At 36.5% G+C, this 11,972-nt stretch overlaps 3 long non-coding RNA genes across 3 annotated transcripts in view; 2 read left to right on the top strand and 1 right to left on the bottom strand.

The window, feature by feature from the left end:
* The window catches only part of LOC138128453 (uncharacterized), a 131,200-nt gene that overhangs the window by 110,157 nt on the left and 9,071 nt on the right, over positions 1–11,972 (top strand). The window lies entirely within an intron of this gene.
* LOC138128485 (uncharacterized) lies at positions 61–1,830 on the bottom strand. Its single transcript, XR_011158706.1, has 2 exons — positions 855–1,830; positions 61–789 (listed from the first exon to the last, which is right to left on the bottom strand). It is a non-coding gene; the product is annotated as an uncharacterized lncRNA (long non-coding RNA).
* Positions 8,935–9,227, top strand: LOC138128915 (uncharacterized). The gene is made up of 2 exons (XR_011158954.1): positions 8,935–9,011; positions 9,067–9,227. It is a non-coding gene; the product is annotated as an uncharacterized lncRNA (long non-coding RNA).

The raw sequence follows: 11,972 nt of genomic DNA, 5'->3' as shown, positions 1-11,972 counted from the left end.
AACTATAAAAATTAGAAATATAATCATAGGCTTAATTTTAAAATATTTCTTTAATTGGGATTTTTCCATTTTTAACTTACCCGACCAAAGGTGGGTAAGTTATTGTGATCGGTCCAAAATTTCGAATTACTAATTTCATCAGATCTTTGCGTTTTGAGGTCCCCTGAACACGTTTATGAAGTTTTTAGAATGATGTCTGTCTGTCCCACTTTTCGTTCTCCCACGATTACTCAAAAACGCTTAATTTTATTAAAATGAGATACTGGCGGCAGTTTCGTGACAGTTTAGGTGAAACATCAGTCATGATCACATATATCATGCGTATCCCACCTCATTATTGATTATAATGACAATAAAGCTTAGACTAGATAGTTTTTTTTTAATGACGTACAAATTGGCGTGCGAAATTCCGTGCTCCCCACTGTACATTGCAACTAATTGCTGCTTTTTTTTTGTGAATTAGTAGATACCCAATAATTCAATTGATTATAAATCAACATTTCGGAAACTTATAGGTCCTATTTAGAAAATAAAGATATTCCATGAATTCATTAGTTTTTATTGCTCAATTGTTTTCTTGCTAATTCAATCTGTAAGTCTAATATTTTTCCTTTCATGTTCTTCTCTTTTCTCTTTAAGTGTAGGATGTTATTTTATACAACTTTTGTTTTAGATTTATAAAATTATTCCTTCACTTGAAAGGTTGGATTTGGCTTTTTTGGTCGCAATCTTTTATTAATCGGATGTTTTAATTTGGCGCTGCTCCACTAGCAAAATGTAAAATTCAGACTGTAAACAAAAATTAAAATACTCGAAATATATTTCAAAGTCCGAGGGAAACAGTTGCCAGTTACCAAAACTTTCAAACGTTTACTGTAAAATTCCCTAGGAAAATGACCACGTAAACACGGTGGATGATTCGTTTTCGAACTAATGCAAATTTTAACTAATGTTTCGATAGTCCGCGTTTATGAAATGCAGTCTCCTTTATTTTAGCTTTAATGTCGCATTTACCTTAACGGCGCATTTTATTAAAGGAGACTTTAGGGTCGGATTATGAAACCGGCCGTTACACTCACAATTTAAATAATACCATAGTAATTAATAACAGATTAAACGCACAAAACATAAACAAAAGACGATACATTAAACAATTGAGAAATTGGAAAAAAGAAAAAGCAACGAAGGAAGAGTACAAGACAGCACGCAAGAGGTACAAATTAGTATGCAAAGAGAAGAAGGAAAAGAAACGGATGGAAGAAGAAATGAAGATGAAAGCTATAAAGACGGAAGAAGAGGTGTGGAGATACATAAATAGGGAAAGAAAGAAAAAAGGAGAAATAGTGAGTGATAGAATTACTATGGAGGAATGGAGAAAGTACTTCAGTGAGTTGTTGGGGGGTGAGGAAAACAGACAAGAAAAGGAAAAGAGACAACACAGAGTGGGAGAAATAGAAGAGATAACAAGAGAAGAATTAGAGCAACAACTAAGAAAACTGAAAAGGAAAAAGGCACCGGGGAGGGACGGTATACAGAACGAATCGTGGATATATGGAACTGAAAGGGAAGTTGATAGGTTGTTAGAGATAATGAATGGAGTGTGGAAGGGAGAGGGCTTCCCCCAGGAGTGGAAGGAGGGGATAATATGCCCCATATATAAGAAAGGAGAAAAGGATACAGCCAGCAATTACAGGGGGATCACGCTCCTTAATACGGCATATAAGGTATACGCGATGATTGTGGAAGAAAGACTGATGAAGGAAATGAATGAGCGGGGTGCGTTACCAGACGGGCAGGCGGGATTTAGGAAAGGTAGAGGGACTATGGACAACGTATACAGTGCATTTTTTTTAACTGTTGCCATAGGGAATTGCATGGTAAAACTTATACCCCCTGTTAACTTTTGTTGTGATGAAAATATTCAAACCATTTTTGGAACAAAGTTGAAAGATTTTTTAAACTATCGGATAGATTACAATTCAATATCCTAAACTGTCGAAAAAGTTGTGAAAAAAATATTTGTACCACGCCGGAATAATAGTCCGTCGAGCGGCCGCCAGAATAGCCTCCTTGTCGGCTCAACCAGCAACTGCCTATCCCCACTTTTGATTTTTGTCAGTTTCATTTAAAAAATAAATAGCCAGATCTTCTGGTGGCTATGATTAAATTTCTTTATAAAAAAAAACAAAACGTAAAAACGTTAACGCACAAATAATTCAACACATTAACAGAAATTATCAAAGGAATTGTTCGAAATGTTTTTCTTCGACTATTTTGTAAATGTCGCACTGGAATGGAATTTGGTCAGGTTGAGCCGATAGGGACGCTATTCTGGCGGCCGCTCGACGTACTATTATTCCGGCGCGCTTTAAAATATTTTTTCACAACTTTTTCGACAGTTTAGGATATTGAATTGTAAACTATCCGGTAGTTTAAAAAATCTTCCAACTTTGTTCCAAAAATGGTTTGAATATTTTCATCAGAACAAAAGTTAACAGGGGGTATAAGTTTTACCATGCAATTCCCTATGGCAACAGTTAAAAAAAATGCACTGTATATCTTGAATCATATAATAGGAAATGAGATAAAAAAGAGGGATAGCAAGATATATGCATTTTTTGTAGACCTGAAGGCGGCTTTTGATAATGTGGAAAGAGACTTACTGTGGGAATACTTGAGAAAGAAAGGGATAAATGAGCATCTGGTAACAAAAATAGAAGAGATATATGAAGAGACGATAAGTAGAGTGAGAGTGGATGGAAGAGTGAGTGAATGTTTCAAGACGTATAAGGGAGTAAGACAAGGTTGTCCACTAAGCCCCAGCCTGTTTGCAGCGTTTATAGGAGATATAGAGGAGATGTTCAGGAAGGGGCAGGCAGGGGGGGGTCGTGGTGGGCAAAGAAAAAGTGTGGTCTTTGGCATACGCGGATGACTTGGTGGTGCTAGCGAAAGAGGAGAAAGGTATGAAAGAAATGTTGGGAAACATGGAGAAATATATGAGGAGGAAAAAGTTGACGGTGAATGTAGAGAAATCCAAGATGATGGTGTTTAGAAAGGGGGGTGGTAGGAGAAAAATAAATGAGTGGAGATGGGAAAAGGATAAAATTGAAGAAGTGAAAGAATTTAAGTATTTAGGTTATGTGATGAATGAAAGAAACACAGCAGCAGCACATGTGAGAGAGTTAGTGAAAAAAGCGAATAAGATAATAGGAGCGGTATGGGGGATAGGAGAGAGAAAATTTGGACATGACTTTAGAAGGAGAATAATGATGTTTGATAGTCTGGTGAAAAGCGTGATGATGTATGGAGCGGAAATATGGGGATGGAGAGAGCAAGAAGGGTTGGAAGGGGTGCAAGGAAAATATTTGAAATGGGTGCTAGGAGTAGATAGAGAGACACCGGGCTATATAGTGATGGAGGAAACAAAAAGGGATGGAATAAGAATAGAAGCAGGAAAGAGAGCAATAAGATTTGAGGAGAGATTGATAGAGAGAGGAGAGTGTAGAATTTTGCAAGAGTGTCTGAAAGAAAAAAGGAAAGAAATAGGAAAAGGGGTATGGAAAGAGAGGGAGGCATATTTCGAAAGAAATGGGTATGCAGGAGCGGAGATGGAAAGAATGCGAGAGGGAGGCAGAGCAATGACATATGAATTGGTGCAGAGAGACAGAGATGTGCAAGTGCAGGAAAGAAGAACGAGAATTAGGGAATCTAGGTACAATGGGAAGTATGAAAAAATAATAACGGAAGAACTACCAAAGTACCTAGGAAGAGAGAGTAGAAAGGAGAGAGTGATAATAGCAAGATTTAGGTGTGGAAATGAGGAGAGAGAGAATAAATATTGGAATGAGGATAGGATTAGAGTGTGCAGGATGTGTGGAGAAAAAAAGGAGACGATAGAACATATGTTGAATGAATGCGTAGAATTGAGAGAGAGAGAGGAAAGTAGAGAAGAAATGTTGAATGAGGACGGAAGAGGGATCGAATGGATGAAGAAGGTTGAGTGGAGAAGAGGGACAATATGTGGGGAGGGATAATTGTATTTGGAAAGCTGCTAATTTGTTATTGTTTTGAATTATTGTCTTATTTAGTTAGTTAGTTTTAGTTATTATATTATATTTTATTGTATTTTATTGAGTTAGTGGGAAATGTCGAAAATCGGATAATTTATAAACCTGTATAGGTATTAAATATACATACAACAACGATAATAAACACTTGCCGCAGGAGCCTAGGAAGGGCTTTGTCTATTATTGTCAATATGTGTACATGTAAATTGTAATTTAAGTTGTTATTTGGGTTTGAAGAAAAATAACGTAAACATTTTTTTATCAGAAAATATGAAAATAAAATTCGTAATTTTGTGTGGTCACTGAACCTCGTACAGGACCACTATCGCTATGAAGACCAAATCGTGATTAATCTCCAACCAGAACAAAGTCCCATTCCACTACCCAATTTTTATGTTTTCTTGTCCACTCTAAACACGCTGCATGATCAGCTAGTGTTAATAGAGGTGCTATGTATGGACAAAAATTGTCTAAACCAAATCCTTTTGATCGATTTCTTACTGTTTGAACGTGAATTGTTGGTCCACCAGCATGTCGCAAGGCATTTCATACTTGTAACGCTCGATAGAAAGGATGCCTTCTCTTGTTAGAAGCAGATAACGATCGTGTGGAGCTGTTGTACTTCGCAGTCTTTCACTTCTGGGCCGTTATCTACCAGAATTTGTCTCAGCAAACCGATTCCACAGTTTACTTACAATACTCTGGCTAACCCCAAAATTTTGGGCTACTTCTACTTGGCGGGACCGTCTTCAAGCATTCCAATAGCCCTATTCACTTCAAATTCACTTAAATGCAATCTTCTTTCCATATTTGGCAAAAACAATACGGTACAACCGTACAGTACACACAAATTGAGATAAGATCAACATTTTATCGAAAAAGAATTCAGTAAAAAGTGTAACAAAAAAAGAAGTTCTTTTACGCAGATTTGGTACAGAAAACTACCATGATGACGTTGTTATGATTTTTTTTTAATTTTTCTTAATATTTGCTTGAAGGATACATTTCAAATTTTACGCGCGCTAGGTACTACTTTCTCTGCGTAGAATTTAATGATTTTTATGTCAACCAATCTCTCGCTGGACAAACTATACCAACTTTTTTGATTCGTTGTTTAGCTAAACTCCATCCATTTTCAATATACACAACTAAATCTAGTGATTTTAGTAACTTTTGTGGTGTAATAGGATACAACTTTTTTCTACTGTAAACGCAATGTCAGATAATAATTCAGGTTAGGTATGTATATTTTGAAGGTTATAATGTACGATTATTGTCATTTTTTACAAATCTCTAATCGAGTCCCGCAATCAAGCAAAGTAAACTAGTTTTGAATATTTTACTTAAAATATGGTATTCTACAGGTGAATATTAAATACCGGCATTGAAACCAACAAGTAGGTAACGAAAAGATTTCAGAGCAGGACACAGAGTGGAAGCATGATACATTCAAAATGAATAGTGCTCAGGAGCAGACCCTCTCAAGTCAAGCCTGAAGACCGGCGGTCTTGTAATTAAAAAAAGCGCACAACGGCGCAAATATTTCTTCACTGTTCCATCGTGCGTCATTTCCATTCTGTGCCTGTGCCCCCGATCCAGAAATTACTCCGTATTTTTCCTGCAGATATCTGTAGGAGACTGAAGCTAACATTTTAAATAGATCAATTTAAATTAAAAGTGGATTTATCAACTTACGGCAAAAATTTCCTCAACCATTCGGTAAACTGACATCTTCCCCAAATTTGGACCATTTACTTCCCAAATGTTTTTAAAACACCGGTGAACACTTTGTTTTATTTCTAAAGTGAAGCATTTTCTCTTTATAACCCTGCCTGTGGCCTCCGTGATATCGCTACTTGATCGTATTTTTTTCAATAATTATAATGTGACAGTGTCAAATATTTTGACAAATTCAAAACGTCCGCTTTGAATGTTCAATATTAGAAAAAATCACGGCCTCCTAGATTAATAAGAGACTCGTCTCTTATCCGGCCTGTCGCATTCGATAAATGTCTGTTTTTGAAAATTCCCCGTATAGTATGTCCATCTAGCGGCTTTAATGTGACCCATATATTAGTATATGCAACTAAAAATACGTATGAATAATGACATTTTGTATAATAAATTGTCAATTTGAAAAACTAAGTGCAGTCGAAACTTTAAAAAATGCCACAAACAAAGAAAAAATGTTGTATTAGTTCACGGCATAAAGTTAACATTTCTTATCTTAATCTACCCAATGATATCACTTTAAATGCAGCATAGAAGATAGGACTGAGAGATCATACTGGTAATATCATGAGTGCCGCAGAATATGCAAGTAGTAAAATGTTACCAAGATTCCAAAATTTAAGGATCAATGTAAATATTTTAGTCACCTTGCAAGATAGTTCTCTGGAAAAACTAGAAAAATTGTCTTCCTTTACTTATTTGCCAAGAACCAATTTTCAAATTGAGACGGCGACAACAGCTTTTTTATGTGGCTACTTAATTATGAAAATAACGGAGGCAGTCCATGGATGTGATTATTGCTTGTCACATTTACAAGATTCAAATTCGAAAAAGAAAATCCCTTTACTGGAATTAATTTATTACTAAGATAGAGGAAGGCTAAGTTACCCCAATGATCAATTTGTGGGTCTAGTACCTCTACGGTCTAGTATAGTTTGGGAATGAGAAATTGGAATTTTAGCTTCTCCACTTGCAATGGGTTTTGGGAAGGTTAAACATTATAGATAATAATGAAGATTTACGGCTATGAGCAGTTCATTCCAGGAGGGACAAACAATCTGCATTTTGCCGATATTTGGCATCCCTTTTTAGTAACTAGCAGGTAGATAAACTTACACTATCGTAAATCTTCATTATTACAATCTACCCATGGCAAGTGAAGAAGCTAAAATTCCAATTTCTCGTTCGCAAACTATACAATTTACAATAATTTCAATAATAGTAGAAATTCTACCAAGCATTCCAAAGGAAAATATAAATTTTGTTTTGAAGAATATCTTGGCCTCAATCTTTCGGGAAATCCACTAATTTATTGTGCTGTTCATTGTAAAATGTGAGACACTTATTTAAAAATTAGAACTTCCTGTCATTGTAAATTTTTGTAACTTGCACTCACAGACAAATAAAAAAAAATATATAAAAAAGAAAATTGTTGAAATTAAATTTACCGTTCATAAAAAATCTTTTTGATTTGAGATTTTGAAAAGGTGTCAGATGTATGTGTGCGTTAAAACTGTTGAAAAATGTTGAAAACACGTCTATAAAACAATAATTTCCTGCAAGGCAGGCAACCAGTACAACACATAAGCCCCGTATTGTGGCGCACCCTATAAAACAAAAATAATGCCTAGAACTACGAATGCGGCAGGCCGGATAAGAGACGAGTCTCTTATGAATCTAGGAGGCCGTGGAAAAAATAAAACACTTTCATTGCAATACAAAAAAAAAAAAATCCCTAACAGTAATGTACAGCGTGATCAACAATGACTGAGTCTGTTGGCAATGAAACAATTGAAAAATATTGGTGTTTTTCTGTTTCGTAATTGGCACTGACCGGACGTTTTAAGTTGACACGACATTTAAAAAAAATTAGGTTATGTCGGGTATGTTTATGCCACCGCCGCGCCGTCTTGATGATTGACATATTTCACTATACATCTGCCTGGGCGAAGGTTTAATGCCTGTGATCTCCACGGCGCCACTTTAGGGGGGAATGTCACTAAATAATCATAACCTCACAAACAAATGTAATAAATTCAGTGAAGTTGTCAAAGTGCAATGTCAAGAGCCTCACAGTTTAAAAGTAACTTTAATAACAAAAATGTTATTAATTTAGTTGATGCTACTTCTGCTTGGTGTTTCTGGTTTTTAGTATTTTGCTGCCCGGTATTTCAGTCGTGGGTTAAACCAAATAAAAATGGTTAACTATTAAATTACCTGGTTAGGGGTATTTCGGTGTCGGGTTGGTTCTAATCAAGGTTAAATTTAACTGGAAAGTTAACCCAGGGGATAGGGGTGGGTTAACCTGCTTTTTCTCGGTTAGACATGCGCATTACTCGTGCCAAAAGTGCGGTGCAGAATTATTTATTTTTCTGTTTTGGCAAGTTTAATATTAAATTAGCACTTATAACGGCTATTTCGCATTTTGAAGGGGCGCCAAATGAAAGTTTGAAAATGGACAGTCGTCGAAGATCCAAAAATTAGAGTTTGATATAAGCATTGTATTTACATTAAAATGTTAATTGTGAAATTCAATTTAATTTGATCTTACAATAGGTATTATTTATTTTTACTTGAATAGATATTTTTTTATTATAGTTTACAGTATTGTAAAAGAATTATTTTTTGTTAATAAAAGATTATTTTATTTAATAGTATGCCCGTAGGTACCTTGTGTTTCATAAATTTTTATATAAATTCTGATTTTCCCCGAATTAAAAAGAGCTAGAAGATTATTTTTTTTTTATTGTTACATTAATATTTATAATTATTTTCTTGTTTTTTAATATACATATCTGATCCAAATGTCGGTATCTGTTGTAAAATTCCAAAAAAAAAAAATAGGTATGTATTTTTGAATAAAAACACCTCACTCTTTAACCAAAACAACTCTACACGTGGGTTAAATACTGTCACAGCTGACAGCAAACGGCAGCATTCTACACCTGTCCGCTACGACTGGCTACGAGCTTTTCGAATATGTCTGCCGAAAGCACTGCCAACATTAAGAAAAAGTTGGTTAAATACTTTAACCCATAACTAAGCACTGAAATACGCATACAAGGTTAATAATTGGGTTAAAATTTAACCGCGTTTTGCAAACCCAAAAGTTAACCCTGCACTGAAATACTGGGCCTTAGTGTTTAAAGTGGCTTTTTTATCATATTAGAACTGATATTGCGGTAAATGCAGCAACAACAAGTTCCGTTAGTTGTAAACCTATTTCTGGAATAATATTAAAATTATAATCTCAATCTTGGATTTGCAGTGGGTACATTATTTCCTAAACGGGTCATTTCAGATGAAGATGGGTCCATAACAAAACAATTATATTTGCTTAATTAATCCGTGCCATTCTTGGTGGAAATGAGTGGAAAGTATACTTTAAGTTTTGTACAGTTTTGAATGTAATTATATAATTTTGGACAATTATTATTCTATGAATTTGTACTCGCCACTGACCAAGATATTTTCAAAAAACGCGGCGCCGAAACTTTGTCCCTTCCGCAAAACCAAACCAGTGGACCAGTGCGCAACATCTTGCTTCTGCCAATTTAGAATATCCAAAATGTAATTACAATTAAAGTAAAGTATCATTTATCACGGGACAACTACGTATGACTGCATGCATCATGCAGATACATGAGTGTGGAGTGTGGACTGCATTCTGTAATGATTTGAATACATTACTTTTTCCGCCAAATATTTGAACCTGCGCAAACGGTAACAAATGTGGTCGTGATCGTCATCGAATCGGAGGAGCCCTACGTTGTGATTTTCTTTTGGCGGAAAAGGTTCGGAATGCAAACGGTGAGGGTTCCAGTTGGAAGAGTGCCGCAAATAAAACAAACATGTGAGGGACGCAAAATACCTTTTATTAAAAATGTCTGTAATAACTTTGATGAAAAAGAAATTGGAACGAATACAAAGGACAGAAATTAAGTTTAACGAAGTACAAGAAATTAACTAGTTGGGTACATCACAAAGATAAACGACAAGATGAATGCAACAATATTTCAAATAACAGAAAAACGGGCACATGACAGACAAAATGACAGTTTAAAGCTTGCAAAACAAGTAAACAAATTATAAGACAGTTATTACAGACAGGGACGGATGAAAAACCCTCTTCAAAAACCGTATCCCAGGTATTACTCATATTTTACAATTCGATTAATTACAAAAACAATGTTTAACTCGGAACTACGCGGTCAAGGTACGCCTTCGGGAGCTTAGAGCTGGAGGTAACAAACTTTCGGCCGCGAGGGGACTCAGAAGAATTATCTGAATCATCTTGAAATCAAGCGACGTTTATAGATATTCGGGGTATTAATGAACGTCAGACTATTTCACCGACCAAGCAAGAGTGACAGAGCGTTTCGGGGTCGTACGAGTAGCATTCCTAGACCGCAGCCGCAAAGACCTAGGTCCGCCGTCCCCAACCAACCGTTTCCGGACAAAACCCCGAAGTCCCTATAACCGTCGACGGAAGCTTCACGAAAACATCCCGACGCCGCTCCCGCAAAGACTAAGGTCCGTCCCCGCTAACGGCTCTAAATAACCGTAGCTTCCACAGAAATTTACTAAACAACCCCACGACTTCCTGATTGTCACCTAGCTCCCACAGGGGCGCACTTACAACATTTTACTTTAACTTTTCCGAAATCTAGCAACAGCACGAAGGAATAACCCGGGTTTAATTCTATCGAACAACGCGTAACATTAAACGATGCGAAAATTCAACACAACAAAGCGCAACATTAAACAATGATCAAATACACAAAACAAAACGCAACATTAAACAAGGATAACATAAGCAAAACACAAACCGCAACATTAAACAATGAGGAAATAAAAAAGAACAAAACGTGAAGTTAAATAACGATAAAATAGAACCACTTTAAATGGCACAAATGGCAGTAAACAACATAAATCGCGAATACAATAATCGCTGGTAATGTTAAACAAAAGAAAATGGCGGGTCGAGTGCCGTTAGAAAATGTTAGTTAAGAACAAAAACAAAATGGACGCACGCGGTTCGGACGACGGCTCCGTATTTTCGAAATTACCAGATCGCCAAAAAAAAACTTCCCGGGTGAAAGATAACACTTAAAATTAACAAATGGGCGCTTCTTAAAGAAACAGCATGCAACAAAATGAAATCTACAACATACCCTTACCACGTGGTCCTGGCCTCAAAAACAAAACACAAAAAAAGGCAACGAAAGTGGGATAAATTACCCAGGTGAATTAAAAACGTTAAATTCCTCACGGGGACACAAAATATCTACCCGGAACGGTAGTGGAATTGTTCAGGTTTAACTTACAAATTTGAGAAACTTGGATCGCTCTTCGCAAGGTGTGTTCGTTTCGAAAAACTAAACAAAAAGTGACCTACCCCCGTCAACCACCCGCGCGAGCCCGTTTCATCCCCGCTATATTTCCGCTCGTAGTGCCTAGTCTAGCCGCTAGTACCTTCACATTTGGCGCGCTGTTGTGGCGGTACCGGAAATTTAAATTTAAATTTTAAACTGGGTCACTACAATGTCTAAATTGTCACGATGCACATGACGTTGTCACACATTTGATAGCATGACAGTTAGTTGCTAACAGCAACCCCAAATGTCAGAATCATGAGAACAATAGGATTTTTCGCTCTATGCCCAGGCCGCTATAGACACTCGGACTATCTAGCAGGTCGTGATTTAAACCAACCTGAATTAACCCAAGATACCTACCTTGTCCGTGTTAACCCACATAAGTCGTCTTCTAATTCTCACAAATAGTAAATATCATTTCCAACATAAAAACACATGCCCTTTCAACTGGTAATGTCAAATTTCCATGTCACCTCATTATTTCTTCGAGCAACCCCCACCCTCTTCCACCCCTCGTAGTCGGATTGACACCAAACTCTATTCGGTAGTCACTATTACAGAGTTATTTCCAATGGCAAGATCCGAGATTATTTTGTTAAAAGTTTCAGCAGTTATCGCCGTCGATCTATGAAGACGTAAATAACTTTATAAGTCCGCCATATTGGCAAAATCCGCAAATGATAAACATCGTTTCCGACATAAAAACACATGCCCTTTCAAACGGTAAAGTCAAATTTCCATGTTCCCTTATTATTTTTTCGACCTACCCTCACCCTCTTCCACCCCCCGTGATCCG

Source organism: Tenebrio molitor, chromosome 4 (genome assembly GCF_963966145.1).
Source record: "Tenebrio molitor chromosome 4, icTenMoli1.1, whole genome shotgun sequence".
Taxonomy (NCBI): domain Eukaryota; kingdom Metazoa; phylum Arthropoda; class Insecta; order Coleoptera; family Tenebrionidae; genus Tenebrio; species Tenebrio molitor.
The sequence above is the reverse complement of the archived record's forward strand: the minus strand, read 5'-3'. Positions and strand labels throughout refer to the sequence as shown.